Raw genomic sequence first — 12,850 nt, 5'->3', positions numbered from 1 at the left:
ATAAATGATTAAAAATTAAAAAAAAAAAAAACCTCCCAATAAGTAAAAGGTCATTGCCAGATAGGTTCACTGGTGAATTCTACCAAACATGAAGAGAAGAGCTAATACCTATCCTTCTCATACTATTCCAAAAATTTCAGAGGAAAGAATGCTTTCTAACTCATTCAATGAGGCCAGGATCACCCTGATACCAGACAAAGATATCACACAAAAAGAAAATAATAGGCTAACACCATTGATGACACCGTTCAATATCACAGTAATCCGAGTCTATGTGCCCTAACCAGTAATGAAAAAGCTGAACGGTTCTACGAAGACCTACAAGACCTTCTAGAACTAACACCCAAAAGAGATGTCCTTTTCATTATAGGGGACTGGAATGCAAAACTAGGAAGTCAAGAAACACCTGGAGTAACGGGCAAATTTGGCCTTGGAGTACAGAATGAAGCAGGGCAAAGGCTAATAGAGTTTTTCCAAAAGAGCGCACTGGTCATAGCAAACACCTTCTCCCAACAACACAAGAGAAGACTCTACACGTGGACATCACCAGATGGTAGACACCGAAATCAGACTGATTATATTCTTTGCAGCCAAAGATGGAGAAGCTCTATACAGTCATCAAAAACATGACTGGGAGCTGACTGTGGCTCAGATCATGAATTCCTTATTGCCAAATTCAGATTCAAATTGAAGAAAGCAGGGAAAACCACTACACCATTCAGGTATGACCTAAATCAAATCCCTTAAGATTATAAAGTGGAAGTGACAAATAGATTCAAGGGATTAGATCTGATAGAGTGCCTGAAGAACTATGGACAGAGGTTTGTGACATTGTACAGGAAGCAGGGATCAAGACCATCACCAAGGAAAAGAAATGCAAAGAGGCAAAATGGTTGTCTGAGGAGGCCTTACAATAGCCGTGAATAGAAGGGAAGCAAAAGGCAAAGGAGAAAAGGAAAGATATACCCATTTGAATGCAGAGTTCCAAAGAATAGCAAGAAGAGATAAGAAAGCCTTGCTCAGTAATCAGTGCAAAGAAATAGAGGAAAACAACAGAATGGGAAAGTCTAGCGATCTCCTCAAGAAAATCAGAGATACCAAGGGAACATTTCATGCAAAGATGAGCTCGATAAAGGACAGAAATGGTATGGACCTAACAGAAGCATAAGATATTAAGAAGAGGTGGCAAGAATACACAGAAGAACTGTACAAAAAAGATCTTAACAACCTAGATAATCATGATGGTGTGATCACTCACCTAGAGCCAGACATCCTGGAATGCGAAGTCAAGCAGGCCTTAGGAAGCATCACTACGAACAAAGCTAGTGGAGGTGATGGAATTCCAGTTGGGCTATTTCAAATCCTGGAAGATGATGCTGTGAAAGTGCTGCACTCAATATGCCAGCAAATTTGGAAAACTCAGCAGTGGCCACAGGACTAGAAAAGGTCAGTGTTCATTCCAATCCCAAAGAAAGGCAATGCCAAAGAATGCTTAAACTACCACGCTAGTGAAGTAATGCTCAAAATTCTCCAAGCCAGGCTTCAGCAATACATGAACCATGAACTTCCCTATGTTCAAGCTGGTTTTAGAAAAGGCAGAGGAACCAGAGATCAAATTGCCAACATCCGCTGGATCATGGAAAAAGCAAGAGAGTTTCAGAAAAACATCTATTTCTGCTTTCTTGACTATGCCAAAGCCTTTGACTGTGTGGACCAAACAAACTCTGGAAAATTCTTCAAGAAATGGGAATACCAGACCACCTGACCTGCCTCTTGAGAAATCTGTATGAAGGTCAGGAAACAACAGAACTGGACATGAACAACAGACTGGTTCCAAATAGGAAAAGGAGTACCTTGAGGCTGTATATTGTTACCCTGCTTATTTAACTTATATGCAGAGTACATCATGAGAAATGCTGGGCTGAATGAAGCACAAGCTGGAATCAAGATTGCCGGGAGAAATATCAATAACCTCAGCTATGCAGATGACACCACCCTTATGGCAGAAAGTGAAGAACTAAAAAGCCTCTTGATGAAAGTGAAAAGAGGAGAGTGAAAAGGTTGGCTTTAAACTCAACATTAAAAAAAAACTAAGATCATGGCATCTGGTTCCATCACTCCATGGCAAATAGATGGGGAAACAATGGAAACAGTGACAGACTTTATTTTGAGGGGTGGGGGTGGGTGTGCAAATGGTGACTACAGCCATGAAATTAAAAGAATCTTGCTCCTTGGAAGAAAAGTTATGACCAAAATAGACAGCAGATTAAAAAGCAGAGACATTACTTTGCCAACAAAGGTCCATCTAGTCAAAGCTATGGCTTTTTCAATAGTCATGTATGGATGTGAGAGTTGGACTATAAAGAAAGCTGAGTGCCGAAGAATGGATGCTTTTGAACTGTGGTGTTGGAGAAGACTCTTGCGAGTCCCTTGGACTGCAAGGAGATCCAACCAGTCCATCCTAAAGGAGATCAGTCCTGAATATGCATTGGAAGGACTGATGTTGAAGCTGAAACTCCAATACTTTGGCCACCTGATGTGAAGAACTGACCCATTTGAAAAGACCCTTATGCTGGGAAAGATTGAAGGCAGGAAGAGAAGGGGACGACAGAAGATGAGATGGTTGGATGGCATCACCAACTCAATGGACATGGGTTTAAGTAAGCTCTGGGAGCTGGTGATGGACAGGGAGGCCTGGTGTGCTGCGGTTCATGGGGTCGCACAGTTGGACACGACTGAGCGACTGAACTGAACTGAACACTATTGATAGATACAGGTACAGAAATTCTCAACAAAATCATAGCAAATTGAATTTGACAGTATATTAAAAGGATTATACACACATGAGGTTTATCTCAAGGATGCAAGGATTTTTCAACATCTGCAAATCCATCAGTGTGATACACAACATCAATAAATTGAAGATCATAAAAACCATATGATCATCTCTATACACACTTGAGATGTATGTATGTACATACTTAAGGTGTACTCAATACATACTTGTCAAAAGGAAAAGCTTTTGACAAAATTCAACACCTATTTATGATTTAAAAAAAAACCTCCTTAAAGTGGGCATAGAAGAAACATACCTCAACATAATAAAGGCCATATATGACAACCTGTAGCCAGCATCATACTCAATGGGGAAAAGCTAAAAGCATTTCCTCCAAGATCAGAAACATGACAAGGATATCTACTCTCATCACTTTAATTCAACAGAATTTTGGAGAAGAAAAGGAAATAAAAAGGAATCCAAAGTGGAAAGAAGTTAAACTGTCACTTTCTGCAGATGACATGATACTATTTATACATAAAGCTACTAGAGCTCATAATGAATTTGGTAAAGTTGCAGGATACAAAATTAATACACAAAAATCTATTATATTTCTATATACTAAAACCAAAAGATCATAAAGAAAAATTAATGAAACCCCATTTACTACCATGGCAAAAAGAATAAAGTATCAAGGAATAAACCTACCTAAGGAGACAAAAGACCTGTACTCCAAAAACTGTAAAATGCTGATGAAAGAAATCAAAGACGGCACAAACAGATGGAAAGATATTCTTCTATGTTCTTGGATTAGAAGAATCAATGGTGCCAAAATGACTATACTACCCAAGGCAATCTACAGAGTCAATACAATCCCTACCAAATCAACCACAGAACTAAAACCAAAAAAATTTTAATTTCTATAAAGACACAAAAGACTCCAAATAGCAAAAGCAATATTGAGAAAGAAAAAATGGAGCTGGAGAAATGGGGTCCAATGACTCCACTCATCAAAACTGTATGGTACTGGCACAAAAACAGAAATACAGATTAATGGGACAGGACAGAAAGCCCATGAATAAACCCATGCACCTATGGCCAATTAATCTATGACGAGGAACACAAGACTATACAATGGAGAAAAGACAATCTCTTCAATAAACGGTGCTAGGAAAACTGGACAGCTATGTGTAAAAACTAATTCATGGATCACAGCCTCGTCATGGTGAAGGGGCTTCCATAACTCAATAAAGCTATGAGCCATGCTGTGCAGGGCCACCTAAGATGAACAGGCCACAGTGAAGACTTCTTATAAAACGTGGTCCTCTGGAGGAGTAAATGGCAAACCATTCCAGTAGTCTTGCTGCGAGAACTCCATGAACGTCATGAAAAGGCAAAAGGATATGACACTGGAAGATGAGCCCCCAGGTCAGACTGGGTCCAATATGCTACTGGGGAAGAATGGAGGACAATTACTAATCGCTCCAGAAAGAATGAAGCAGCTGGGCCAAAGCAGAAATGATGCTCAGTTGTGGATGTGTCTGGTGGTGAAAGTAAAGTCTGATGCTGTAAAGAACAATATTGCATAAGAAGCTGGAATATTAGGGGTCCATGAATCAAAAAGTAAGTTGGACACAGTCAAGCAGGAGATGGCAAGAATGAACATCAACATCTTAGGAATCACTGAACTAAAATGGACAGGAATGGGCGAATTAAATTCAGATGACCATAACAACTACTACTGTTGGCAAGAATCTCTGAGAAGAAATGGAGTAGCCCTCATAGTCAATTAAAGCCTGAAATGCAGCCCTTGGGTGCAGCCTCAAAAATGACAGTATCTTTGTTCATGTCTAAGGCAAACCATTCAACATCACAGTAATCCAAGTCTATACCCCAACCACTGATGATAAAGAAGCTGAAGTTGACTGGTTCTATAAAGATCACAGCACCTTCTAGAACTAACACCAAAAAAGAATGTCCTTTTCATCATGGGGATTAGAATGCAAAAATAAGAGGTCAAGAGATATCTGGAACAACAGGCAAGTTTGGCCTTTGAGTACAAAATGAAGCAGGGCAAAGGCTAACAGAATTTTGTCAAGAGAACACATTGGTCATAGCAAATACCCTTTCCCAACAACCCAAGAGAGGGCTTTCTACACAGGGACATCACCAGATTTTTAATACCAAAATCAGATTGATTATATTCTTTGCAGTCAAAGATGGAGAAGCTCTATACAGTCAGCAAAAGTAAGATCTGGAGCTAACTGGGGCTCAAATTATGAGCTCCTTATCACAAAATTCAGGCTTAAATTGAAGAAAGTAAGGAAAACCACTAGACCACTCAGGTATGACCTAAATCAAACCCCTTGTGATTATACAGTGGAGGTGACAAATAGCTTTAAGGGATCAGATCTGGTGGAGAGAGTGCCTGAACTATGGACAGAGGTTCGTAATACTATACAGGAGGCAGTGACAAAGACCATCCCAAAGAAAAAGAAAAGCAAGAAGGCAAAGTGGTTGTCTGAGGAGGCTTTACAAATAGCTGAGGAAAGAAGAGAAGTGAAAAGCAGGGGAGAAAGGGAAAGATATACCCAACTGAATGTAGAGTTCCAGAGAACAGCAAGGAGAGATCAGAAGGCCTTCTTAAATGAACAACGTGAAGAAATAGAGGAAAACAATAGAATGGGAAAGATGAGCGACCTCTTCAGGTCAACATATCAAGTGAACACTTCATGCAAGGATGGGCATGATGAAGGACACAGTAAGAAGCAGCAGAAGAGATTAAGAAGAGGTGGCAAGAACACTCAGAAGAACTATACAAAAAAGCCTTAATGACCAGGATAACCATGATGGTGTGGTCACCCACCTAGAGCCAGACATCCTGGTGTGTGAAGTTAGGTGGGCCTTAGGAAGCATTACTATGAACGAAGTTAGATAGAATTCCAATTGAGCTACTTAAAATATTAAAAGATGATGCTCTTAAAGTGCTGCACTCAGTATGCCAGCAAATTTGGAAAACTCAGTAGTGGACACAGGACTGGAAAAGGTCAGTTTTGATTCCAATCCCAAAGAAGGGCAATGCCAAAGAATGTTCAAACTATGGCACAACTGCACTCATTTCATATGCTAACAGGTTATACTCAAAATCCTTCAAGCTAGGCTTCAGCAGTGCATGACCCTAGAACTTCCAGACATACAAGCTGAGTTTAGAAAATGCTAAGGAACCAGAGATTAAATTGCTAACATACACTGGATTATAGAAAAAGAGAATTCCAGAAAAACATCTGCTTCATTGACTACATTAAAGCCTTTAATTCTGTGGAACAACAGAACTGTGAAAAATTCCTAAAGAGATGGGAATACCCAGACCACCTCACCTGTCTCCTGAGAAATCTGTACACGGGTCAAGAATCGACAGTTAGAACTGGACATGGAATAAATGGCTGGTTCAAAACTAGGAAAGAAGTAAGACAAGGTTGTATATTGTCATTCTGCTTATTTAACTTATATGCAGAGTACATCGTGCGAAATGCCAGGCTGGATGAATCACAAGCTGGAATCAAAATTACTGGGAGAAACATCAACAACTTCAGGTATGCTGATACTGCCATTCTAATGGCAGAAAGTGAAGAGGAACTAAAGAGCCTCGAGATGAAGGTAAAAGAGGAGACTGAAGAAGCTGGCTTGAAGCTCAACATTCAAGAAACTAAGATCATGTCATTTGGTCCCATCACTGCATGGCAAACAGAAAGGGAAGAAGTGAAAGCAATGACTGATTTTGTTTTCTTGGCTCCAAAATCACTGCAGATGGTGCCTGCAGCCATGAAATTAAAAGATGCTTGCTCCTTGGAAGGAAAGCTATGACAAACCTATAGAGCATATTAAAAACCAAAGATATCATTTTTCCAACAAAGCTCTGTGTAGTCAAAGCTGCGCCAAAGAATTGATGCTTTCGAACTGTGCTGCTGGAGAAGACTCTCGAGAGTCCCTTGGACTACAAGGAGATCAAACCAGTCAATCCTAAAGGAAATCAACACTGAATATCCATTGGAAGGACTGACGCTGAAGCTCAGCGACTCAATGGAAAACACTCTGATACTGGGAAAGATTGAAGGCAAAGGGAGAGAGGTGGCAGAGGATGAGATGGTTAGATAGTATCATGAATTTGAGCAAACTCTAGGAGATACTGGAAGACAGAGGAGCCTGACATGTGCAGTCCATGGGGTCACAAAGAATCAGGCACGACTTAGCAACTGAACGGCAACACAAAAAACAAAATGAGAACACTCTTTAACACCATACACAAAAACAAACTCAAAATGGATTAGGGACCTAACTGTAAGATCAGATATTATAAAACTCTGAGAGGAAAACACAGGCAGAACACTCTCTTGACATAAATTGCAGCAGTATCTTTTTTGATCTGTCTCACAGAATAATGAAAATAAAAACAAATAAGACCTACTCAAACTCAAAAGCTTTTGGACAGCAAAGATAACCATAAACAAAACAAAAAGACAACCCATAGAATGGTAAGAAAATATTTGCAAACTACGCAACTGACAAGGGATTAGTATCCAAATTTTACAAACAGCTCATGCGGAATAATTTAAAAAAAAAAAAAACACACAATCTAAAAATAGGCGGAAGACCTAAACAGACATTTCTCCAAAGACATACAGACCGCCAAGAGGCACATGGAAAGATGTTTAACATCACTGATTATTAGAGAAATGCAAATCATAGCTACCCTATCACCTCACACCAGTCAGAATGACCATCATCCAAAAATCTACAAACAATAAATGCTAGAGAAAGTGTGGAAAGAAGGGACCCCTTCTACACGGCTGGTAGGAATGTAAACTGGTACAGTCACTCTGGAGAACAGTATGAAGGTTCCTTAAAAACTAAACATAGAGCTATCATACGCTCCTCCTACAATCCAACTTTCACACATACACCCAGCGAAAAACACGGTCCAAACAGTACATGCACCCCAGCGTTCACTGCAGCACTGTTTACAACAGCCAAGACATGGAAGCAACCCAAACGTCCATTGACAGGGATGAATAAAGAAGATGTGGCGCGTATACACAACAGAATGTTATTCATTAAAAAGTATGAAATAATGCTATTTGCAACAACATGGATGGACCTAGAGGGTGTCATACCGAGTGAAGTCAGACAGAGAGGGAAAAATATCGTATGACATCCCTTATATGTGGAATCTAAAAGAAAATGATATAAATGAGCTTACAACACAAAGAAACTCACAAACTTAGAGAACAGCTTAGGGTTGTGGGGTGGGGGTGGGGCAGGAGGGACAGTTAGGGAGTCTGAGATGGACATGTGCACACTGCTGTATTTAAAATGGATAACCAACAGGCCCTACAGCACATGGAACTCTGCTCAGAGTTATATGGCAGCCTAGATGGGAGGGGATTTGAGGGAAAATGGATACATGTATATGGATGGCTAGGTCCCTTCACTGTTCATCTGAAATCATCACAACATTGTTAATCTACTATATCCCAACACAAAATAAAAACTTCAAAAAAAAAAAAAAAGGAAAAAGATGTGGTACATACATAAATGGAACATTACTCAATTATGGAAAAGAATGAAATAATGCCATGTGCAACAAACTAGATGCACCGAGAGACTGTCATACTGAGTGAAGTTAGATCAAGACACACATCATATGACATCACTTACATGCAGAATCTTAAAAAAAAAAAAAAAAAAAAAAAACCTGATACAAATCAACTTATTTACAAAACGGAAACAGACTCACAGACTTAAAGAAAGAATTTACAGTTACCAGGGGTGAAAAATGAGGGGGAGGAATAGTTAGGGAGTTTGGTATTGACATGTACACACTGCTATATTTAAAGTGCATATTCAACAATGACCTACAATATAGCACAGGGAACTCTGCAGAATATTATGTAACAACACAAATGGGAAAAAAAATTTTAAAGAATAGACACATGTATAACTGAATCACTTTGCTGTACATCTAAACTAATACATATACAGAAGAACTATTATGTCTCTAAACACTAATAACCAAATATTAGAAAGTGAAATTAAGAAAGCAGTCCTATTTACAATTTACAATTGCATCAAAATGAATAAATATAAACTTAACTAAGGAGGTAAAAGCCCTGTACACTGAAAAGTGTAAGACACTAATAAAAGAAATTGAAAACATAAATAAAAAGATATTCACGCTCAAGGATTGAAAGAATTAATATTTCTTTTTAGAATAAATATTTTTAAATGTCCATACTACTCAAACACATCTACAGATTCAATGCAGTCCAGATCAAAATTCCAACAATATTTTTCACAAAAGTAAAACAATTTTAAAATTTGAATGGAAGCACAAAAATCCCAGGTAGCCAAAACTATCTTAAGATAGAAGAAAAAAGCTGGAGGCATCATGCACCCTGGTTTCAAACTATATTACAGACTTAGAGTAATCAAAGCAGTATGGCTGGGAGGGGGAAGACACATAGACCAATGAAACCTATACCTATAGAGTGCCCAGAAATAAATCCATACATGTATGGTCGATTAACATACAACAAAGGAGCCAAGAGAATACAGTGAGGGAAGGATAGTCTCTTTAATAAATGCTGCTGGGAAAACTGGACAGCTACATACAAAAGAATGAAACCGGACCACTGTTTTATACTATACACAAAAGTTAACTCAAAATGGATTAAATTGAATGTAAAACCTTAAACCATAAAAATTCTAGAAGAAAACAGGTCATAAGTATCCTGACATCAGTCTTGGCTATGATTTTCTAGATTTGACACCAAAATCAAAGGCAATAAAAACAATAATAAACAAATGGAACTATATCAAATTAAACAGTTTCTGCACAGCAAAGGAAACCATCAACAAAATGCAACCTAACAAATGGGAGAAAATATTTGCAAATTTATTTATATAAACAAACAGCACATACACACACACAAAGCAATATGACCTGAAAATGGGCAGGGGATCTGAGGAGATATTTTTCCAGAGAAGACATACATATGGCCAACAGCTACTGAAAAAGTGGTCAGCAACATTAATCATCAGGGAAATGCAAATTAAAATCAAAGAGAGATCACCTCACATCTGTTAAAATGGCTATTATCAAAATTAAAAAGGTATGAAGTAACAAGTGTTAGCAAAGATGTAGAGAAAAAGAAAAACTCTTGTGCACTGTTGATGGAATTGTGATTTGGTCCAGCTACTATGGTAAACAGTATGGAGTTTCTTCAAATAGAACTATCACACGACCCACCAATTTTCCTTCTAGATATCTATTCAAAGGAAATGAAATCACTTTCTTGAAAAGAAATGTGTGTGCCCATGTTCACTACAGCATTGTTTACAATAGCCAAACGTGGAAACAGTGTAAGCGTCCACTGATGGATGAATAAAGGGAATATGACATGTGTGGACATGTGTGTGTGGACATGGTAGAATGCTAATCATAAAAAAGAAACCCTGCCATTTGCATCTACATGAATGGACCTTAGAGTTATTATGCTCAGTAAGTCCAAGAAGGACAAATACTGTATAATATCACTTACATGTGGAAACTCAAAAGCTGAATTCATAGATACATAGAACACATTGGTGATTGCAAGAGTTGGGGGGTGGGGAGTCGACAAAATGGGTGAAGAGGGTCAAAAGGTAAAAACTCCCAGTTATAAAATAAGTAAATCCTGGGGATATAAAGTAAAGCAGTGGTGACTGCAGATAACCACAGTACACTGAGCACGATAAAGGAAGCAAGAGACAAGAAGGCAGCCCACAGAACGGGAGAAAGTATTTGCAAACAAAGCAACCAACAAGGGATTAATCTCCAAAATGAACAAATAGCTCATGCAGCTCGATGTAAAAAAAAAAAAAAAAATCTAAAAATGGGTAGAAGATCTAAATAGACATTTCTCTAAAGAACACATACAGATGGCCAAAAAGCACATGAAAAGATGCTCAAAATCACTAATTATGAGAGAAATGCAAATCAAAACTACAATGAGGTATCACCTCACACCAATCAGAATGTCCATCATCAAAAAGTCTACAAACAATAAATTCTGGAGAGGGTATGGAGAAAAGGGAACCCTCCTACACTGTTGGTGGGAAGGTAAATTGGTACAACTATTATGGAGAACAGTAGAGATGTTCCTTATAAAAAACTAAAAATAGAACTACCATATGATCCAGCACGGAGAAGGCAATGGCACCCCACTCCAGTACTCTTGCCTGGAAAATCCCATGGATGGACGAGCCCAGTAGGCTGCAGTCCATGGGGTCGCTAAGAGTCAGACACGACTGAGCGACTTCACTTTCACTTTTCCCTTTCATGCATTGGAGAAGGAAATGGCAACCCACTCCAGTGTTCTTGCCTGGAGAATCCCAGGGACGGGGAGCCTGGTAGGCTGCCTTCTATGGGGTCGCACAGATGGGACACGACTGAAGTGACTTAGCAGCATGATCCAGCAATCCCACTCCTGGGCACACCTCTGGAGAAAACTCTAATTTAAAAAGATACAAATCACTCCCATGTTCATTGCAGTGCTATTTACAATGGCCAAGACATGGAAGCAATCTAAATGTCCATCAACAGATAAATGGATAAGGAAAATGTGGTACTCTCATCTGGAATGACTCTGGCCTGACTCCAGAAAAAAAAAAAAAAAAAGATGTGATACCTATATACAATGGAACATTACTTAGCCATTTAAAAAAAGAATGAAATAATGCCACTATGTATAACATGGATGGATCTAGAGATTATCATACTAAGTGAAGTAAGTCAGACAAAGACAAGTGGAATCGCTTATATGTGGAATCTAAAAAAATGACACAAATGGACTTATTTATAAAACAGAAATAGTATCATGAAGGTAGAAACAAACTTATGGTTAACCATGGTAGGGGAGAGGGATAAATTGGGAGACTGAGATTGACATATACATACTACTATTGTAAAATAGATAATAAGGACCTACTGCATAGCACAGAGAACTCTACTAAATACTCAGTAATGACTTATATGGGACAATAATCTAAAAAAGAGTGAATATATGTATAACTGATTCACTTTGCTGTATACCAGACTAACACAACAGTGTTGTAGATCAACTACACTCCCCCAAAAATTAAAAAGAAAACAAGTGTACTGAATACTTGAAAGAGTACATCATGAGAAACACTGGGCTGGAAGAAGTACAAGGTGGAATCAACATTGCTGGGAGAAATATCAATAACCTCAGATATGCAGATGACACCATCCTAATGGCAGAAAGTGAAGAGGAACTAAAAAGCCTCTTGATGAAAGTGAAAGAGGAGAGTGAAAAAGTTGGCTTAAAGCTCAACATTCAGAAAACTAAGATCATGGCATCTGGTCCCATCACTTCATGGCAAATAGGTGGGGAAACAGTGTCAAACTTTATTTTTGGGGGCTCCAAAATCACTGCAGATGGTGATTGAAGCCATGAAATTAAAAGATGCTTACTCCTTGGAAGGAAAGTTATGACCAACCTAGATAGCATATTCAAAAGTAGAGACATTACTTTGCCAACAAAGGTCCGTCTAGTCAAGGCTATAGTTTTTCCAGTGGTCATGTATGGATGTGAGAGTTGGACTATACAGAAAGCTGAGTGCCGAAGAATTGATGCTTTTGAACTGTGGTGCTGGAGAAGACTCTTGCAAGTCCTTTGGAATGCAAGGAGATCCAACCAGTCCATCCTAAAGGAGACCAGTCCTGGGTGTTCATTGGAAGGACTGATGCTGAGGCTGAAACTCCAATACTTTGGCCACCTCACGCGAAGAGTTGACTCATTGGAAAAGACCCTGATGATGGGAGGGATTGAGGGCAGGAGGAGAAGGGGACGACAGAGGATGAGATGGTTGGATGGCATCATCGACCTGATGGACATGGGTTTGGGTAGACTCCGGGAGTGAGTGATGGACAGGGAGGCCTGGCGTGCTGCAATTCATGGGGTCGCAGAGAGTCAGACACGACTGAGGGACTGAACTGAACTGAAGAGAATAAAT

Source organism: Bubalus bubalis, chromosome 10 (genome assembly GCF_019923935.1).
Source record: "Bubalus bubalis isolate 160015118507 breed Murrah chromosome 10, NDDB_SH_1, whole genome shotgun sequence".
Lineage (NCBI taxonomy): Eukaryota > Metazoa > Chordata > Mammalia > Artiodactyla > Bovidae > Bubalus > Bubalus bubalis.
Note: the sequence above shows the minus strand (reverse complement) of the source record.